At 34.2% G+C, this 6,944-nt stretch overlaps 1 long non-coding RNA gene across 1 annotated transcript; it reads right to left on the reverse strand.

The window, feature by feature from the left end:
• Nucleotides 1-3,830: 3,830 nt before the first annotated feature.
• On the reverse strand, nt 3,831-6,655 carry LOC143052896 (uncharacterized). Its single transcript, XR_012971284.1, has 2 exons — nt 6,582-6,655; nt 3,831-6,092 (listed from the first exon to the last, which is right to left on the reverse strand). It is a non-coding gene; the product is annotated as an uncharacterized LOC143052896 (long non-coding RNA).
• Nucleotides 6,656-6,944: the final 289 nt, after the last annotated feature.

Here is a 6,944-nt window from a genome sequence, read left to right on the forward strand (position 1 = left end):
ATCACGGTCAGACATGTCTTAAACGAAAACTGTGGACGTGACTGGGGCTACGAGAAGTGATCGAGACACATAATCAATCACACATACATTTTAGAGTGTTGTGGTTATTATCACCTGTCAATCGATTCCCTTTATTTTACCATTCATTTTGTATTCTGAGCCAAATGATGTTTTCTTTAATGCATGCCATAAACGTGTGTTTGTCAATTTCAGAGTTGTCTGCTTTGATGCTTACAAAGTTTACACCGACCAACATAACTCCACAGATGTTATGGAGACAACTGGTTTTAGTGGGCTTCCATACCTACGGGTTTTGTCCTAGAGGGTGCATTGGGTCACCAGATCACTGTGGACCAAACTACTGTTGCTGTGTGGCATTTTAGAGCAGCTTTTATTCGTCCAGCGCAAAAAGACCTTCAAATATGTTACTAGTAAACCACATATTTTTATCTATATATACAAATAAAGGAAGCTTTTCGTCCAATATGGGATTTGCTAATTGTTGATGGTCGTACTGTGACCTATAGTTAATTTCAATGTCATTTGGTCCAAACTAAAGACTACCAATTATCACAAAATGTTAAATATTTCAAACGAAAAACTCACAGCCTGACTTATATTTAAAAAACAAACGAACGTCAATTATGTCAGACGGGAACGAACGACAACCATTGAACTTCAGAATTATGGGACATGCAAATAAGAAATGTTCACCTAACCTCCCATATCCTCTTCATGCCGGTCCTCATTTAAGGCCCTTATACAATTTTTCCATTTCACTCGGTCTTTAGCTGCTGTTCTTGCTGTAGCCCATGCAGATGTTTCTGTCCAAATGATGTTCGTTTTGTTTCCACAGTCCGTCTACATGTGGTTTTTGGACGTCCAGCTTTCTTTTTCCCTCTGGTTTCCATGTCAGTGCAACTGAGCATATGCTGTTGGTATCCATCATTAGTACATGGCCAATCCATCTCCATCGCCGTTCTACTAGGTTGTAACTTAGCTTCCTTGTTCCAGCTCTCATGTGCAAATTAGGAATGGGGCGGGTTTTAACTTGTTTGTGAGTGAGCGTACAACCCTCCCTTTATTCAGGACTATGGGGTTACAAAACAACATACTACCAAATTGTATGTTTTTATTTGTAAATAGCTTGATTCGTCACATAGACACAAAGCACAAAAATAACTTAAAAAAGACAAAGACGAACGAAACAAAATATTTCTTATGCTGAAATATCTAATGTCTTAATATTTTAAGATTTATTCTTTAAGTGAAAAAATTACCACGGAAAGTGTTCATACCATATATGCAGCAATTAAAAAAAGTACAGAAAATACCACATCTTCTTTTTTTATATATATATAATTAGTACTTTTTTGCTCGCATAGGATACTCAGAATACTCTGTACTTTATAACTTTCATTTGCGCCAATACAGGTAAATAAGGACTTTTAAGAATATCTTTTGTCGCAGAAAGCTCGACCAAGGGAAAATGATCCGGCGTCGGCGTTAGCTTACTTCTTAAAAGCTTTATATTTTAGAAGATGGAAGACCTGGATGCTTAATACTTTGTTTACGGATGCCTGATGTTACAAAGTTTCCGTCAATTACATGTCTAATGTCCTTGACCTAATTTTCATGGTTCAGTGACTACTTTAAAAAAGTTAGTATTGTTTTGTAATGTTAAATTTTCTCTTCTTATAAATCATAGGATAACTATGGTGTATGCGTACCTTACAAGGTGCTCATGTTCATCACACAGTTTTCTATTGACCTCGACCTCATTTTATGGATCAGTGAACAAGGTTAAGTTTTGGTGGTAAAGTCCATATCTCCGATACTATAAGCAATAGGTCTAGTATAGTCGGTGTATGGAAGGGCTGTAAGGTGTACATGTCCAACTGGCAGGTATCATCTGACCTTGACCTCCTTTTCATGGTTTAGTGGTTATAGTTACTTTTTTGTGTTTTGGTCGGTTTTTCTCATACTTTATGCAATAGGGCAACTGTATTTCATGTATGGAAATATTTTCTAATCTATTTGTTAGTCGCACAGGTTAGATTTGACCTTGACCTCATTTTCAAGGTTCATTGCTCAGTGTTGAGTTTTTGTGTTTTGGTACGTTTTTCTTAAACTGTAAGCAATAGGTCAGTTTGTGCACTCTTGTTGATAGAACATATTACTCCGAAATCAGTCATCGTTACCATAATAAAAGCACTGAAATATCGTATAGTCGGCTATAAACGGCCTCATCAAACAAGCATCTTATTTACAATGTGGCGAAATATACTCTAAACTATTCAGTTAAATGTAACTTTAAAATGGCCCAAGTGTAGTTTGTTTTTTTTTTCTTTTCGGCGCAAATGAAAGATTTGATTTTGTAAAAAAAAACAATTGGCGCAAATACAATGCGCCCGTTTTACAGTTTCATTACAAATATTAGCAAATACAAAATTTTGGACCCCTGTAGTGCCTCAATTGCAATCCTTGGCAGAATATGGAATTAAAACATATTATGCCCTCAAGGAGTATTTTTTTTAAAGAAATGTATGTTTTACTGAAAAATTAATACACTTGCGTTTTCGATACTATAAAATAGTCAAAACATTTGGAGCTTGCATGTCAGTAACTGCTAGTAGTTTGTTGTTATTTATGTATTTTTGTCATTTTCTTTATTTTCTTTTGTTACCTTTTCTGACATTGCACTCGGACTTCTTTAAAACTGAGTTTAACTGTTCGTATTGTTGTGCGTTTGTTTTTTCTACATTGGCTAGAGGTATAGGGGGAGGGTTGAGATCTCAAAAAAACATGTTTAACCCCGCCGCATTTGTGCGCCTGTCCCAAGTAAGGAGCCCCTGGCCTAATTTTTTGTTGTTTTTTTTGTTTTATTTTCTTGTGTATAATTCGGAGTTCAGTATGACGTCCATTATTACTGAACTAGTTTACATATTTGTTTAGGATCCAGCTGAAGGACGCCTCTGGAACTGGGAGTTTCTCGTTGCATTAAAACCCATTGGTGCCCTTTGGCTGGTGTCTGCTCTATGGTCGGGTTCTTGTCTCTTTGACACATTCCCCATTTCCATTATCAATTTTATCTATAAGGAAAATGTCATATATAATGGTTTGGTTACCGACTTCTGTAAGATCTTGTATTGCGAAACTCTTAATGTTATGTTCCCGCAATACCCGTTCTGAATACGCATGAAATATTTGCCATTGGGCGGTTAGTATGAAACGATGCACCGAGACTGACTGTTTTTATCTTCGCTCAACTGGTCTTTTCTCATTGCTTGGCGTCTGTCCTCCGTCTTCGTCGTCAATCTTTACAAAAATCTAAAATTACTGGACCAAACAGTCACCAAACTTACAGACTGTTACCAATTACAACGCATTTAATGTGTCTAGAGTCGGCAAATTAATCTGCTATTCTATAGAACATAAGTTTTTTCCAGTAAACATTTTCAGCTTTGCATCCCGATCGACCTGATTTTAATAGATTTTTTTTAATTTATTGTGAAATTTTGTCTTTTGATTGAATATGCATGGATTATCTCTGGACGTTAGGCAAGCGCTATCTGTATCATTCATTCTCATATTTGATTGAACTGACTTGAATAAAATCTTTCCGAAGAAGAATGGTGAAATAGCAGGGACGGATCCAGCCATTTTGAAAAAAGGGGGATCCTAGCCCAGTACAAAGGGAGGGGTAGGGATTCAACTACATGTTCCCATTCAAATGCATTGATCGTCCAAAAAAGGGGAGTTCCAACCCCCTGACCCCCTCTTCTGGTTCCGCCACTGTTATTTATACGAATAAGAAATTTAAAACATCATTCTATATAATTATGAATTTTATTTAGAGAAAAGCTACAGATGATATATACATGCTTCAACGTAAAATGATAAATTTGTTTTTCTTTTATCTAGCAAGCTTATTTCCAATTGAATGTTTCTATAACCATCTGTTTTAAACATTAAAATTGAGAACGGAAATGGGGAATGTGCCAAAAAGACAACAACCCGATCATAGAACAGACATTTGTTATGCAAATTTTCATGTGACTGCCCAAAGTTTTTTTTTTGCAATTTGGGGGAATTTTATGTTGTTATTTTCTTGACGTTAAGTGAATGGGAATGATCATTTGACAAAATTCATTATTCATAAGAAGTCAATATACGAATGTTCAAACAAATTTTATTGGATTTAGAGCATGTGTTTGATCACAAAGCGAAAGAAAAACGTCATATTAGAATCATACATATCGTCGTGTAAGCCTTAAAGTGTTGAATGTTCACTTTTAATAAAATACGTAATTTGAGAACCAGGTGGTATGGTCTATCGCTCTTTACAAGTATAATACGATATTTCTACACTCTACAAGATTTTGTCAGAACTATACTGTTCTATCTCTCTACTCTCATTGCATTACAATAGCTTATTCACCTAATTTGAAACCGGAAATATTTTATAGTGTTGCATCTCCACTATTTTTCAGGTTTTTGGCTGTAAAATATTTGTTATCGAAATTATCTTAGTAGGACCATGCTTAAATGTTTGCATGGTTTAAACTCAATCAATGAGCAATTCTTAGCAAATCAAGCGATCCAGAATTGGGGATGTTACACAATTAAAAATCCATGGTCTATCTCCAATAGAAATATAGAGAGTTATTAAAAAAACATTGTTTGTAGTTTACTAGTGTTTTATCTTCAGAAAAGAGGATGCTTTATTTATTTCAGGTGCTTGCCTATTAAAAATTAACTGTTATCACAGAGACATGTCTCGCTTTTTGGCAATTTTGATAATGCAAATGTTGAAATTAAAAGAAACACTTTTACATGTAATATTTGCAAATATTCAAAGTCAATGAACCAAGACTGAAAGCTACACATGGCTAAACAACCTCCATTTTAATGAGACGTACCAAAGCTAATACAACGAAAACCATAAGCATTGACTTATCAAAAGCTATTCACTTTAAACAAGACTCAACACAAACAAATGCATGTAAACTAAGTAAAATGTCAAAGTCATAAACCATAACTGAGAGGGCGGGGTCATATAAGCTCCATGGTAATGAGATGTGCCAATGCAAATGCAACTGCATACCAAATAGCATTGATCTACCACTAGTGGTTCCCAATAAACTGACCTAATCAGAAACTAGTACATGAAAAATAAGCAAAAGTTTCAAATTCAATAGACCATGACCGAGGGTCGAGGCCAAATAATCTCCATGGTAATGAGATGTGCCAATACTGATATAAACTATAGTTGTTAATGTCTGTGTCATTTTGGTCTCTTGTGGAGAGTTGTATCATCGGCAATAATACCACATCGTCTTTTTCATAAGCAAGACAAAAAAAACAATCTAACAAAGAGTTACTCTTCGTGTCCACAAATTTCGATTCCTACATAACTTTCTATATCCAAATCAAATAGTTATGCGCTTATAACCTTCATATTAAATTTCACCTTATTTAGAAAAATTGAAAATACATAATTATCAGGATTATAACACTCACACGACGATATACATGTAAAACTTGCATCAACATTAATCCAAAGAAAGTTTGTTTTCTATTATAATATATTTTTCAAAAGTTACAGCATTTAAATTGTTGATATATATCACTGCATACATTTTATTAGGTTTTTGTTCTTCATTCAAATATCATATTGTAAGGATTTTACTTTTGTAAGAAGCCAGAAAATGAACAAAAATTTGATCCATCTAAAAGTGTTCCATCGGAATGATATATTTCGTTGACTTTAATGTATACTTCGTCTCCCTTTACTAATTGCAGAATAGTCGTGTTAGCCCCGCTTCCATTAAACTGTGAGCTTCCTGCATACATTTTCATCCACTCTTCTCCATTCTTTTCCAGACTGACCTCAATTCTTTTGTCAGGTTTAGTAACAAGGCTAACGTTGAATACGAAACAACCTGGGAATGGAGCGCTGAAACGCCCTGTGGAACAATCATAGCGTTGGCCAATATTTGTTCTCACGTGATCAAATTTGATTATCTGGTTGTCGCTTACAGTTAGGTCTTCAGTCAAGATGGCAAAAAATGCTGCGTTCGAGCTCATTTCTGTAAAAAATCTAATTATACAAGTAGCACTTTTTCCGAATTGAAAAGATATATCAGATTGTTTAATGCGAAATAATTGAAGATTACTGTGCAAAATGTTGTTCTTAAAAATTGTCATTATTGGTTTGTGGCTTTATAAAGCTTGTTATTTAAGGCACTTGTCTGAAAAATGAATATTTTGCAATAAAGATCTCATTTGAAAAGGTCAATATTGTAACTTCATTACTGTTATTGTTTGTTTAGACAATATAATCGAAAACAGTGTATATAAATATCTCATGTTGATAGTTTTGGGTTGCACTTTGTAGAAGTAGAAGAAAATATGACACGACAGTTTCAAAGATAAATGAATATCGACAAAACCACAATTTCGTTTTATATGTTTCAGATTAATGTCATGAATTAATTTTCCTGAACACATATTAGTACATAATTAATTGATGTTAATGCTTGAAAAAGCTATAAGCAAAGTGTTAACATTTAACTTACCTCAGAAGGTTTTCGATTAACTCAAAAGGTACAGGATATTATTCCCTTATTCAAAAACAAAAATATGTGGCAGGATGGTAAATCCCTCTGCATTTATACTAGCCCGCATTAACATTTCTTTAGACACATTTTCTTGCATTTTAATTGGCTCATCGAATCGTATGTTGTAAACTAAATATTTCACGGAAAGTTTTTCGTTGGATCGTTCAGTTCCATTTAAATTATAACCTGATTTTTGCATACAAATACTCTATAATGTATATAAATCCGTGACATGAAGAGACAAAAAACTGTAAATAGGCTATTCCAAATACCAAATAAATCAAAACGGACAAAAAAGTAATAAACTAAAACGATGCATGT

This window comes from Mytilus galloprovincialis, chromosome 11 (assembly GCF_965363235.1).
Source record: "Mytilus galloprovincialis chromosome 11, xbMytGall1.hap1.1, whole genome shotgun sequence".
In the NCBI taxonomy this organism is placed as follows: domain Eukaryota; kingdom Metazoa; phylum Mollusca; class Bivalvia; order Mytilida; family Mytilidae; genus Mytilus; species Mytilus galloprovincialis.